The sequence below is a fragment of the Lactuca serriola genome, chromosome 1 (assembly GCF_051521515.1).
Source record: "Lactuca serriola cultivar US96UC23 chromosome 1, Lser_US96UC23_V15, whole genome shotgun sequence".
In the NCBI taxonomy this organism is placed as follows: Eukaryota; Viridiplantae; Streptophyta; class Magnoliopsida; order Asterales; family Asteraceae; genus Lactuca; species Lactuca serriola.
The window spans coordinates 226,737,155-226,752,018 of NC_136408.1; positions in this window are offsets into that span (position 1 = coordinate 226,737,155).

Consider the following 14,864-nt stretch of genomic DNA (forward strand, 5'->3'; position numbering starts at 1 on the left):
GTAGCCAGATATGTCACCAGTGCGGTGAGATTGGACACCTCAACAAGGATTGTCCGATAACAAAGAACTCCAAAGCAGACAGCAGAATTCTAAGGATCACTGCCGTAGGAGAAACTACTTTGGACCCACGTTAAAGTAATTAAGGCGTTTCGTTATAATAGACTTATAAACTATTTAAAACTAGTGCAACTAGAGTCTTATCTTTTGCGAGGTCCCGTCAGTTAAGGGATCCTCGTGCTGCGTATACTTGTCTTTTGTAGTATACCTTGTTTGCAGTAATAGTCTTGTAGTAAATCTAAAGTACAGTAACTCTGTTAAAGGTTGCACTGTTGTGTTTTGTCTGTAACGCCTTATGTTCAAATCTAATGTCTTTAGTTTCTGTATGATTCCGACATTATCATACAACTGGAGTAAATTCGATCCTCGCAATACAAGTCTCATGTGAATAAACCTTCTTGGACATCAATTACCTTCCAGTAAACTATTATATGGATAGTTAAGAGATACAAAACATTATGCCTATTACAAGGAATTACACCAGAGTAAGTTCATGCATGAGTCTATACTATACATTACATGTTATATGAATACGTCTACACAGATACGCTTACATGAATACATTTACATAAATACATTTACTTGTATACACTTAAATGGACACTTGTACCTAGATTCTATATGATGAGTTACTAGTACATATTATACGTGTAAATTTGTTCTACCTATCCTATTATAAAAGGATAACTAGACGGACTAACCATTCCAGAACTCACCTGTTAGCAACAGAGGTAATGAACATCTACGGATGCCTACGGTTATTACTTATATTAGGAGTACCTTTACGGGACTAACCATTCCTTTAACCTGCTGTTAGCTACAGAGGAAAATGAACAATCTACGGATGTTCAGGGTTAATACTTTTTCGGCAGTCGCGATGTCGAGTTGATCCTAATACAAAAGGATAACACTTACATGGCTATATTTTTCCTATTACTTTTATCTTGTTATACATTCACATAAACGACGAGGTAGACTATATATTGTTAATAGTAGTCATAGAGGGGAAAACCATCTTTGTTATAGCAAAATGTTCGAGTCTTGGTAGAAGACTACTTTCAAAACATACAAGTCTTGGTAGAAGACTACTTTCAAAACATACAAGTCTTGGTAGAAGACTACTTTCAAAACATACAAGTCTTGGTAGAAGACTACTTTCAAAACATACAAGTCTTCGTAGAAGACTACTTTCAAAACATTCGGGTCTTGGTAGAAGGCTACTATTTATACTAATAGAAATCATAGGGATTTGCTAGGGTATTCAAACGCTTTCAACTACTTTCAAACAGTTCATACTTATACAATCTTTTTACAAAGGTTTACAAGTCATTTCTTTACAGTTTTACAAATCGAAGACACATTAATACTCATGAATTCACCAGCTTTTTGGCTGATACTCACTTTCAAAATAACTTGTATTCTCAGGTCACAAATAGACAGGTACGACGACCAGGTTTTGTGAAGACGGAGCAGTCCAGACTCGTCTTATGTTTTGATTGTTCATTATGTTGTCTTATACTATGAAAGAACACACTTGTAAATAAAATTATACTATTAATGCAACGGATGTTGTTGTTGCTTGTTTATTACTTTGCATTGTTATGATACATTTCATGACATCCTCTGCCCCAGAACGTTTCCGACGTGCTCGGTTTTGGGGTGTGACATCAAGACAACCCAATAAGCAAAGATCTCTAAACCTAAATTCTTAATGGTTACACCAAAAGTAAGGACACCAAACTAGGTCATGCAAGTAATCTTTCTAACCACCACCATGATCTAGAAGCCAAAGAATGCCCTCAAAGGTTTTGGAGATCATTCAAACTCCTAGAACAAGAAGGTTTTGACAAAAAATCTCATAAAGTGGTTTTCAATAGATCTAGAAAAGTAATGAGCAAGGTAAAGACTTTATACTTCAAATGATTAGAAATGCGATGAAGATAGTGGATCTAATTTGGAACCAAGCATACACAAGCAACAAGATAGACCCGTTCTTCCTTCAACCTTCACAAAATGGGCTCACACACTAAAACACATAGAGGCTAGGGTTTGAGTGGGATTCAGTCTCAAAAGGCGGAGGCTGCCAAATGAGGCAACCCTAGAAATTAGTACCTTTAAATGGGACACAAATCCCAAGATCTAGGATTTTGAACCTCAGCCACAACCACGTCATGGCCAAAGCATTGTCGCGCAAATGCGCGTATATTAAACTAAGGATGGAATTCATGGTCCCTCCACCACCACATCGTGGCCAACTGAAACGCAACAAAAATAGATTTAATAATTCATACTCGAAAGAAGCATAACTAAAAAGATATGTTACAAAAATATAGAGCTAGTCTGAACAAAAAAGTAACAAAGAGATAGTTTGGAAAAAATACCATGAGGATAATCTGACCAAAAAAACAACACAAGCATAGTCAGAACAAAAGAAATAACACGATGATGGTTGGAACGAAAAATAACGCATGGATAGTCGGAACAAAAAAATAACAACAGAATATTCTGTATGAAAAAAAATGCATAAATAGTCAGAATGTAAAAAAAATAACATGAGATAATCCGATCAAAAAAACAACACAAAGATAGTCGGATCGAGAAAAACATAAAGATAATATGAACGAAATAATAGTGCCCGGGTAGTTCAAACGAAATATAACACAATGATAGTGATAGTCTGGATGCGAAAAAAAAAAAAGCAATTCACAAGAATAAAAAGTATATTTTTAATGTTAATAATAATAATAATAATTATTTATTAAAATAAGAAATAAAAAAAAAAAAAAAAAAAAAAAAAAAGACAACACTAAGATTACCCAATAAAAAAAAGGTAAATTAGAATAATCAAAATTAATGCATGTTTAAAGGGGCATATATCGAAATGTAATATGTTTGTAATAAAACTCTTTACGCTTCATCTTTATTTAAATATTCCCTTATGAAATTGTAACGATGTAAATTTTCAAACCAATTTTTTTTAAAAAAAAAAACACATAAAACTCATATATTATATTTGATAAAAATCATAAGTGTCTCGATGTCAACATAAATCCACAAACAAAAGACAAGTCCCACAATCCTCATCATAATCCTGAATAGGTGTGTACAATCACGCCGATGCCTTCCCGCGATCCTCGAAAATACCTGAAACACATAACACATAGCACAGTAAGCATAAAGCTTAGGCCCTGTTTGATATGCATCTGACCGAGTCAGGTCAGACATTTTTGGCTGACTCGGTCAGACGAAAGGTGTTTGATAGATAAAATCTTGACGTCTGACTCGGAAAGCAAGGTCTAACCGAGAAAGAAGTTGGGAGATGGCTGACCCAGAAAGAAAGTGAGGGTTTCCAATAGTACCCTTGGCTTGGATAAAAATTCATAGCTAATGAAGGTTAGAAGATTAGAACTTAGGTCTCCCTTGTAAAAGGGATGGTGTTTACCAGCAAGCTGAATGGGTTTTTGTGTTTTATTTCTAAAATAATATATTTAATGTCTATTATGCTGGAAGTTTTTTATACATTATTATTCTTATTCTTCTTCTTATTATTATTATTATTATTATTATCAATGTCTATTATTATTATTATTATTATTATTATTATTATTATTATTATTATTATTATTATTATAATTATTATTATTATTATTGTTGTTGTTGTTATTATTATTATTATTATTATCTTCATATTGCATAGAAACGTATAGAGCATCGGGGTAAAATGGTCATTTTGCACCAATCAGCACATTCAGTCAGATTTTCAATCAAACAGCATGATTTCTTACTCAGTCAGAATTTCTTACTGAGACAGACCTTTCTCAGTCAGCACTTTCTCGATCAGCAACTATCAAACGGGGCCTTAGTGAGTTCCCCAAAATACCATGCACAAGTAATTAGCCACTCGAGGCTATAGGTCCGTAAGACCCTCCGGTCAATGTGTCTTAGTGGGACCCTCCAGTCCCATAGCTCGTTGGACCCTCTGGTCCGGTCTAAGTGAGGACCCACCGGTCTCACAGCTTGTTGGACCCTCCGGTCCAGTCATAAAAATCACACAAATAAATGCATAACTCAAGTAACACATACGACCCTCTGGTCACACATAAATACCACTCTAGGTAATGTATAGTGAGAAGACTCACCTCAAAGTAAGCAAGCTAATACACCTTGTACACGAATCACCAAACTAGCCTTCGCCTAATACATGTCGTGATTATGTCTAATTAGACCAATATTCCAATAAACTCCTACTAACCCTTCTCTAACTCTTGGTAAGGGTAAAAGACCATTCTACCCTTCCATGGTCTCCATTACACATATTTAGTCCAACTCCAAAAGACAACAGAAGTCAATTCCAGTCAACAGCCCAAATTGACCAGACTCGCCAACTGCACTCGTGCGACTCGTCAAGTCCCATCGTTTCTCAATAATCTCATGAAATCCCAGCTCGTCGAGTTAACCCCTAACTCGTCGAGCCATCACATGATAAAGCTCATCGGGACAAACCCTAATCGACTCGGCGAGTCCATTCAGACTCAATTGTTATTCAGACGATTTCAAGGCAAAAAAAACTCTCTCACACTCTAGATCTAAGCTCTCCAGCCTCGAATGTCACGTAAAGCCTTGAGCTTTACGTTCATGCATGGCACAAAAGGGCTAGAATTGCCAAGAACAAGCTTGAGAAGAAGTTTCTCATTCAAAGGGATAACATGGTTGAATAAAGCAGGGGACTTTCGACTCTAGGGACCTCAAAAGGTCTAGATCTGACGTCCAACTCTAAGAAGGTGCTCAAAACCATCAAGGTCCCCCATAAGAAGATGGAAATGAAACCCTAACTCTAAGACCATGAGATCTAACCATACGAAGGAGAATGGTCCGAAATTTATACCTCAAACAAAAGCTCATGGACGTATAAGCAGCAGATCTAACAACCTCTTCACAATCCTTGCTTGGAATCCTCCTTTCCTCTACCAAAATACACCCAAAAATGTGAAGTAAAGCTCAAAACTCTCTCAAAAGCTCAAGGGGAGCGATTAGGGTTTCTTCTCAGTGAGGTGTGGCCGCAAAATGAGGATATAAGTTCCTTTAAATATGCCCCAAACTCGGGGATCTAGGGTTTCCACTTACAGCGCCTACTCGGCGAGTCTACTTTCAGACTTGTCGAGTAGACCATTAAACTCACGTGGCCATACCTGCTTCTAATCGGCGAGTTATAGAGCCAACTTGTTGAGTAGATCAATGAACCTCAAAAATAAATAACTAAAATAATATACCTGGGAATCTGGATGTTACAATTCTCCCCCATTAGAATCAGACTTCGCCCTCGAAGTCTTGCTCTGTAAATAACTCTGGATGCTGCTCCCGCATCTCTGACTCCGGTTCCCAAGTCAAATCAGACCCTCTCCGATGTTGCTATTGGACCTAAACTAGTGGCACTGCCTTATTCCTCAGAACCTTCACCTTTCGATCCTAGATCACGATCGGCCTCTCAATATAATTTAGGCTCGCATCTACCTAAATTTCCTCCAGTGGTACCACTGCCGTCTCATCGGCTACACACTTCCTCAACTGGGACACGTGGAAGGTGTTATGGATCTTACTTAACTTCGCAGGTAGCTCTAACTGGTATGCTACCCTACCCACTCTGGCGGTCACTCTGAAAATGACCGATGTATCGGGGTCCCAGCTTACCCCGCTTCTGAAATCAGATCACCCCTTTCCATGGGAATACATTCAGGAGTACAAAATCTCCGATCTGAAATTCTAGCTCGAACCGTCGCCTGTCTGCATCACTCTTCTGGCGACTCTGTTTCGTCAGTAACCTCTGTCTGACCTGCTAAATCTGTTCTGTCGTTTTCAGCACTATCTCCGTGCCACCCATCACTCTCTATCCCACTTCTCCCTAGCTAATGGGAGTTCAACACCTTCTCTCATACAGAAGCTCAAAGGGAGGCATACCAATACTCGAATGATAGTTGTTGTTGTAGGCAAACTCAGCCAGTGGTATGTAGGTGTCCCAACTTCCTCCGAAGTCCATGACACATGCCCGCAACATGTCCTCAAGTCTCTGAATCATCCGCTCACTCTGCCCATCCATTTGTGGGTGATACGCAGTGTTGAAATGTAAGTGTGTGCCCAACTCCTCATGAAATTTCTTCCAAAACCTGGAAGTAAAACGTACATCTCAATCCAACACTATCGAGATCGGTACACCATGATGCGCTACCACTTCTCTCACATAGATCTCAGCTAATCTCTATGTAGAAGAGATCTCACTAATAGCAAGGAAGTGAGCACTCTTCGTCAGTCGGTCCACAATCACTCAAATCGTGTCAACTCCTCGCACAGTCCTCGACAACTTGGTGATAAAGTCCATCGAGATATGTTCCCACTTCCACTGGGGAATCTCAAGAGGCTGCAATGGACCATCTGGACGCACTGCCTTGACCCGGCGGCTGCTCAAGCACCTCTCAACTACCCAAGCAACAGCCCTCTTCGTACAGGGCCACCAATAGTCTCTCTTCAGGTCTAAATACATCTTAATATCCCCGGGATGGATCAAGAACCTCGATCTATACGCCTCCTCCATCAGTATACGCCGAGATCCACCCATATATGGCACCCAAATTTGCCCTCGGAAAGTCATAAGTCCTCGGCTATCCGTCACAAACTCAGACACCTGCCTAATCACCCGCTCCCTCTTGCGGTTCTCTGATTTCATGGCCTCTGCTTGGGCCTCTCTAATGGTATCCAAGCCTGGAGTCACCACTGTCATCCTCATACACACATCTCGAATCGGGGCACTCTACACTCTACGACTCAAGGCGTTGGCCACCACGTTAGCCTTGCCCGGATGATACAGGATCTCACAGTCATAGTCTTTCACCACATCCAACCATCTCCTATGTCGCATATTTAGGTTGGGTTCATCCATGAGATACTTCAGGCTCTTGTGGTCCGTGTATATGGTACACCGAACCCCATACAAGTAGTGTGCCAGATCTTAAGGGCGAACACCGCCGCCACCAGCTCTAGATCGTGGGTGGGATATCTCGTCTCATGAGGCTTCAACTGCCTCGATGCGTATGCTATCATTTGCTTTCTCTGTATTAGCATCGCACCTAACCTGGATATAGATACATCACAATAAACTACAAAGGCCTCCATTCCCTCGAGAAGAGCTAACACCAGGGCTTCGCACAACTTCTGGCTAAGAATCTCAAATGAGGTCTGCTAATCGAGACCCCAAGTAAAAGTAACGCCCTTACGGGTTAATCTAGTGAGGGGACGGCAATCTTGGAGAAATCCCGGATAAATCTCTGATAGTAGTCGGCCAATCCCAGAAAACTCCTGGTCTCGGTAGGGGATCGCGGCACCACCCATCTCATGACCGCCTCAATCTTGGCCAGATCGACCAAAATCTCATTCTGATTAATAAGGTGTCCCAGGAACTGGACCTCTCGTAACCAAAAATCACACTAGGAGAATTTGGCATAAAGCCACTCCAATCAATACTCCAAGAATCTCTCTCAAATGCTCCTCATGCTGCTCTTTGGATCTCGAATACACCAAAATATCATCGATGAACACGATCACTAATCGATCCAACATAGGCCTACATGTGACAACCCGTAAATTATTCCGTCGCTGTAACCCATTCCCATCAGTAAAACCCGTTTGTCTTTCAATTTTTCCGATAACATTTTGGATTAGGTCATTTAATTTAAGACTTTTATAATGACCTCGTGAGTGTTCAAATCCATCAGTAACGCGTGAAAACACCCCAAATTATCATTTGGAAAATTTTTAGTTTTATTCCGTCGGGTTACAAACAATTAAATCGGGTACGACCAAAAGCCTCTTTTAACGTCAGTATCGGGTAGAATTTGTGACAACCCGAAATTTCCATTCGGTCAAACCCTAAAAGTCAACCACTTTTAATCATAAGTTAATGTCATTATTTCTTATTTTTAAGAAATTTAAAGTTCGTTTGATTATTTTAATATTATTTTTAAGCGAACGGGTGAAAGAAAGTGTCGTCTCGGGTTTTGATTTTTAAAAACCGCAAACGCTTCGTGTCTTAGAAGTTCCCGGCCAAAATATTATGTTTGGGTTGAAAAATGATCCCAAAAATGTAAACTCATGCCTTAAGCATGAGTTTACTCCCCAAGACTAGCCATTTGTGTTTACTCCCCAAAATCCCAAAAGAGTAAACTCCAAAATATCCTTTCAAGTATCATCCTAAAACTTATTCAAGATCTTCAAACTTGTAAGTTTTCTAACCATTTCAAGTTGGTATAACACTTAATCTAGTGTTTGTGCATCTATTCATCCATTCATTTATGTATTTTGTCTAGATTTCCAAAAACACCAAGAACACACACTAAGTGTTCTTGGACTTTTAGCTCAAATCAAGCTTCCTAATAGTAAGTACTTCCATCCTTGAGTCTTATTAAGCTAGTATTACATTTAAACATCAAGAAAATATGCCAAGAACACAAGGTTTGAGGTGTTCATGTTCCAAGAATGTTCTTGGGCCGTAAACACCAAGAATGGCACCAAAGTGTGCCTAAGTATTTATCTAAGCCATAATTTGATGTTTAAGCCTTACCTTGACATGTTTAAATCTTCCATTGATGTGTTTAAGCCTTGAAAAACACCAAAGACCAACATTTTTAGGTGTTTACGGTTTGGGAATCTCCCAAAACCATAAACACCCTAAAGTGTGTTTAAATGGGTCATATTCCTTCCTTAGGCCTAAAAACTAACCTAGACAATTACCTTGTTGTGTTAAGGACTTGAAAACATGGCAATACCCTTTTCTATAAGGGTTTACAGTAGTAAACCCAAAGGGAAATGTCCATGAGGCCGTAAACTCCTCCAAGGAGTGTTTTTGTTGCCCTAGTCCCTTCCAAAGGCCAAACCACCAAGTAGAAGTGCTTCAAAAGTCTTGTAAAACCTCAAAACAACACATGGTTACAAGTAGTAGAGTTTACTGCCATAAACCCTTGAGTTTACTACCGTAAAATCCTTGGGTAACGGTCATTAAAACCGTAAACTCCAAAGGAGTTTACCCTTGAACTCCAAACACCCTAGCTTTGCCCTACCAACACTTGGATGCAATCCTTGTGATCTTTAACACTTGAAACAAAGTGTTTTCATGTTCTAGAGTGTCTCAACTTAATTTATTAGTTATATTTTGGCTAATTAGTTATATATATGTTCATTATATGATAACTAGGCTCGTGCGTGTGTACAAGTCTTCATTTGTCACCTAGCACCGTATCCGACACTTCAATCCAATCCACTCACTACAAGTGAGTTCATACCCCTTTAATTAACCTTTGAAATACTCTTAAATGTTTTAAATGCTTTTATGGGGGGGAATACAAGTTGAATACTTATAGTTATTACATCAATCGTATGTGATTAATAACTACAAAACCAATGATTTTATTACTGTTCAAACTGTTTATCAAACAGTTTTACTTCAAACTGTTTTACCAACTCTTTTACTTATCAAATACTTTTACTTAAACTCTGTTATACTTTTATAAATTGCTTGCCCATGTATGTATAGTTATATAAGCAATGCTTAAAAGGCTTAGGAAGGCCTGCCCGCCCTATTTCCTTTTCGCCGTTGAGAAGTGGTCTGGTGGCATATTGGGTATCCGTCCGAAGGTCGTTTCAATATTAGTTATATATCATGTGTACATATATAGTCATAAAAGTTCTTCCATATTCATACGTACCAGTTACAACATTAGTGTGTGACCATATGGGTAGCACAGGATAATACTTATACTATTGCTAGATCAATGAGATGTTCAATGAGTCAGTTCATTCATGAGTCAGTACTTATTACTATGAGAACATATACATTACATTACTATAAGAACATATACAACTATACTAGAAGAAGAACATATACAACTATACTAGAAGAAGAACATATACAACTATACTAGAAAGAGAACATATACACCGATACTAGAACGAGTAACAATACATTAAATATACATGAATACGTTAACAAAATTGTGATCCACTGTATCAGAGCATGCCTCCAATCTCATGGCCCAAGTTGTAGCCAGAGTCTCTTGGAGGGAGAGCGTGAGTTTGCGTATAGATCTATACTGGATTGACTATCCTACACCTTGTTGCTAGCTACAGCCGGACCTGCAGGTCTGCGGGTGCCAAACGTCATACCTTATTACGACCAACATTTTCGTGTTACCTAGTCGATAGTATGGTACAAATAATCACATAATACCTTAATATAAATCCGGTTTAAGGTAGTTAGTACAGCAGTAGTTCCTATAATACAACACTACAGTATTACATTAATTTACCCTTTACATATATTTAGTGATCATTTCACTTAAACATTAATGTACAAACTATATTTTGACAATGATAGTTACAAAGGGAAAATTACACACTTTTACAATAAAAGAACAGACAAAACAGTTACGCCTTGGTAGAAGGCTACTTTTAATAGAAAATATAGGTTTTTCTAAGAGCTTCAAACTTTTACAAACACTTACAAACATTCACATACTTTTATCACCAATGTTTACAAACTCATACTTAAAACCACATTCAAAAGTTTTGATACAAACACCGACACTAAAATACTTATGAACTCACCAGCTTTAATGCTGACAAACTCTTTCAAAACAACTTGTATTCTCAGGTCATCAGTAGACAGGTACCGAGGCCAGCTTTTGAGAAGATGGAGCGCATTCGAGGTTCATCTTATTATTTTGATTTAAATTTTTGGTGTCTATAACTGTACGGAACACGCTTGTATTAAAATTATATATTTAATGCAATGGATAATGTTGTTTCCTTGTTTACTGTTATACTGTGTTGTGATACATTACATGACGTCCTCCGCCCCAGAACGTTTCCGTCGTTCTCGGTTTTGGGGTGTGATAGAATTCAACCGGACCTCAAACTTAAACCATATATGAAGTTGAAAGAACTTCATTTTAAGCTTTTTCACCCTCTCTCTACTCTCTCTCTCTACAAATCCAAGCTTTTGATCCAAAAACCACCCAATTCAAGCTCCAAATCGGTAAGTTATCCATCCTAGCTCATAGATTAACATGTTTAGCTTTCAAATTTGTGGCAAAATCATGAAATAGGACCAAGAACATGTGTTTACGGCCCTGGAATACCCCTAGGCCGCAAACACACATAATTGGGTTTTTGGAGCCTCAAAACCCTTCAAACCACTTCTGGAGCTTAGATATGACTTAGGGGCTTAAAATACTAGACTTAGAACACCAAAACCTTAACATTTGAGGGGTAAACAAGAGGTTACGGCCCAAGAACATGCTTGGACCGTAAACACCCTTTATTAGGCCGTAAACACCTTTTAAGGTGTTAAGATGCCCCTTAAACACCTCTTAAGCCTTGGAATAATATCTAGAATCATCCACCATTGTGTTAGGGACCTTAAACATGCAAGAAACCATCCCCTTAGGAGTTTACGGCCGTAAACTCCCCAAGGAATGGTTCCTGGGCTGTAAACTCCTATAAGGTGATCAAATGGTGCCCTAACTTCCTTCCATGGCTTGTACTTTGGACTAGAAACACTTTTGCTTAACCTAGGGACACCAAAACACAATAAGAATGGGTATTTGAGAGTTTACGGCCGTAAACTCCTAGTTTACTACCGTAAACTCCATAAATGGTCCAATTATTGATCAAGTCCCCTTCCAACGCCTTATATCTAAGCCTAGCATCATCCCTCAAGTATTATAAGACCATTTAGCAACCAAGAACCCACCACCCATGAGTTTATGGCCGTAAAATCATGGGGATATGGTCTTAGGGCCGTAATCTCCATTAGGAGTTTACTCTTGAAGAGCAAACTCCATATGTAGGCCATACACACCCTTAGATGCTACCCGGATCACTCCTTACACTTGAAATGAAGTGTTTTCGTGCCTCGGAGTGTATATTCTTATCTAAATAGTAATTCAAAGTCTAATTAGACACAATTATGTATCTCTTCATGTTACATAGGAACCTCGCGTGTGTTCAAGCCCCAAACTGACACTTAGCATCCTAGCCGACACATTTCTCGACCGGTGAGTTCATACCCCTAAACCTTTTTCCGTGTTTTCCAATGTTTTCAGGGGGAATACACGCAAAAGTACAAGGAAATATTGTACTCAAACTTATTATTTCTTTTGAAATGTTTCATGTTCTGTATGATTTTAACATTGAAATCGTATTAACTAACCGTTTAACTTGCAGAGTTAGCTTTCAGATTAATTGTAGATCTCTTTATAAAATGTTATAATCTATGTTATATTTTATAAATTACGAAGGATTCATGCTAATCATAAATTAGGATTATTACTAATAAAATACGCCTCCGGATAGTACCAGAACTTCGAAAGTACAGCTAGTGCACGCCTTTGGATGGCACCAAAACTTCGAAAATACAGCTAGTGTACGCCTTGAGTGTCACCAAAGTTTTGGAAATAATTCGAAAGTACGCCTTTGGATATCGACAGAGTTTCGAAAATATACGCCTTTGGATATCGACAGAGCTTCGGAAATACGTCTAAAACACGCCTTGGATGTCACCAGAACTTCGAATATACAGCTAGTATACGTCTCTGAGTGTCTCCAAAAATTCGAAATTTCGGATAAGTATAGTAGATATTCGAAATTCGTGTATAGGATAACCACGCTTTCAGAATACTTATCTAATACTACAAGTATGATAGATACTAGTACATTGCATTCCGAACCAAGAACTAACCACGACTTTTAGGAAAATAAGGGTTTTCCTGGGATAACATAACTGCTCTTAACCACACTGTGTAACAAACGGATAACTAAACTTAACTTATAAGAAAATATGGGATTTTCTTGGATAACGACTTTTTTAGAAAACCAAAGGAAACTTGTTCTTTTATGAAAACAAACCGCTTATGAACTCACCAGCTTTATGCTGATTTTCAAACTGCTTGTATTCTCAGGTCCACATTAGAAAGGTACACTGCGACCTTTTGGAGAAGACGGAGCGTATAGAAGACTCGTCTTAGCTTTTGTTCATATGATATATATGTATAACACTTGTAACACTTTGTTTTCAGACAATATAAATATTTCTATGTAATGTAATGGTGGTGATACTTTACATGACGTCCTTCGCCCCGGAACGTTTCCGCCATCGGTTTCGGGGTGTGACAGATTGGTATCAGAGGCCTTGTTTATAGTGAACTAAGTATACCAAACCTAACATGGTATAATACTATAAACACTAAGGGGCCGAAGTGCTCTGAACTAAAAGTATACTTTAAAATATAAGTATTTTCAAAAGTATACAAGTATAGCTAATCACCGGAATCCGTAACTTCGAGTAGAACAAAACATAAGTAATTGGGTGTTGTGCGCTGCAGTCAAACCTGGGCAGTTATGTAGCCGTGTCTAGGGTCAATATAGCCTGATTAACTATATTCATTCGAGACACAGCCAACATGTGCTTGGGAGTGACTGTGGTGTGCAGCATGCCTAAAACTTACCTAATACCCAAACAATGAGTCGGCGTCGCAGCGAAACATAAAATACTATGGGAGTATTTTAGCCGAAAACCGAATATGTTGTAGAAATTCATTCCGAGTATTGCTACTCGTTCCTTCTTTGGCGATAGTTTATCTGCTTTGATAACTCTTCCCTGCTTATCGCTTATAGAACCCTATATCTATCATAATGAGATATTCCCTGTTCCATATCTCTTGATTCAATTCAGAGGACTTATGATCCTCTCTTTCCTGTCTATTTTAGATCAAGATGCCTCCATGGAAAAGACCCAGCTCAAAGAATAGCAGTCCTCCTCCGCCACCACCTCCCCCTCCATTTGATTCCACCATGTTCCAAGCAGCTGTTGTTGCTACTGTGGCAGCTGTCATGTCGCAAATGAACCCCGGTAGTTCAGGTGGGCAAGGAGGTGGTACTCAGTCCCAAAACCAGGAAGGTAACCAGGGACACCGGAAGGAGTGTTCCTACAAGGACTTTATGAACGCGAAACCCACGTCCTTCGATGGCACAGGAGGTGTCATTGCCCTAACTCGGTGGTTAGAGAAAATCGAATCTATCTTCGAAATATGTGCCTGTTCAGAACCCGACAAGGTGAAATTCGCCGCCTGCATGTTCACCGATAAAGCTCTGACTTGGTGGAACGGCCAAGTCTAATCCTTAACCCTACCTGTAGCCAATGTAGAGCTTCTGCTTGCGGAGTATTTCCCTCGGGGCGAAATGCAGAAGCTGGAGCATGAACTCTGGAACCTGAATATGAAAGGTTCCGATATCGCCGCTTACACTTCCAGATTCGATGATTTGGTGCTACTCTGTCCAGGTATGGTTACCCCAGAAAGCAAAAAGATTGAGAGATTCGTCTGGGGGTTGACCCAGCCAACCAAGGGAAATGTCTTGGCTGCGAAGCCAGACACCTACGACAGCGCCAAGTGCCTAGCGCAAACCCTGATCGACCATAGTGATGACCTAGAGGAAGCAGCCACCACTCCTAAACCGACAGAGAGAAGTGGTGAGAAAAGAAAATTTTGGAAGAAGAAGAAGAGTCAGTCTTCACAGGAGTCCTCGAAGAAACAGCAAACAGTGGCAGTCCACACTGCTACTACCCCTGCTGCTGTTTCTGTCGTCGGTTCCTCAGCTCAAGCACCTACCATTGGATATGCTGGTATTCTCACGTGGTGCAATAGGTGCAGTTACCACCATCGTATCCCTGGCCCATGTCGTGAAAAGTTTTGTAAAAACTGTGGCCA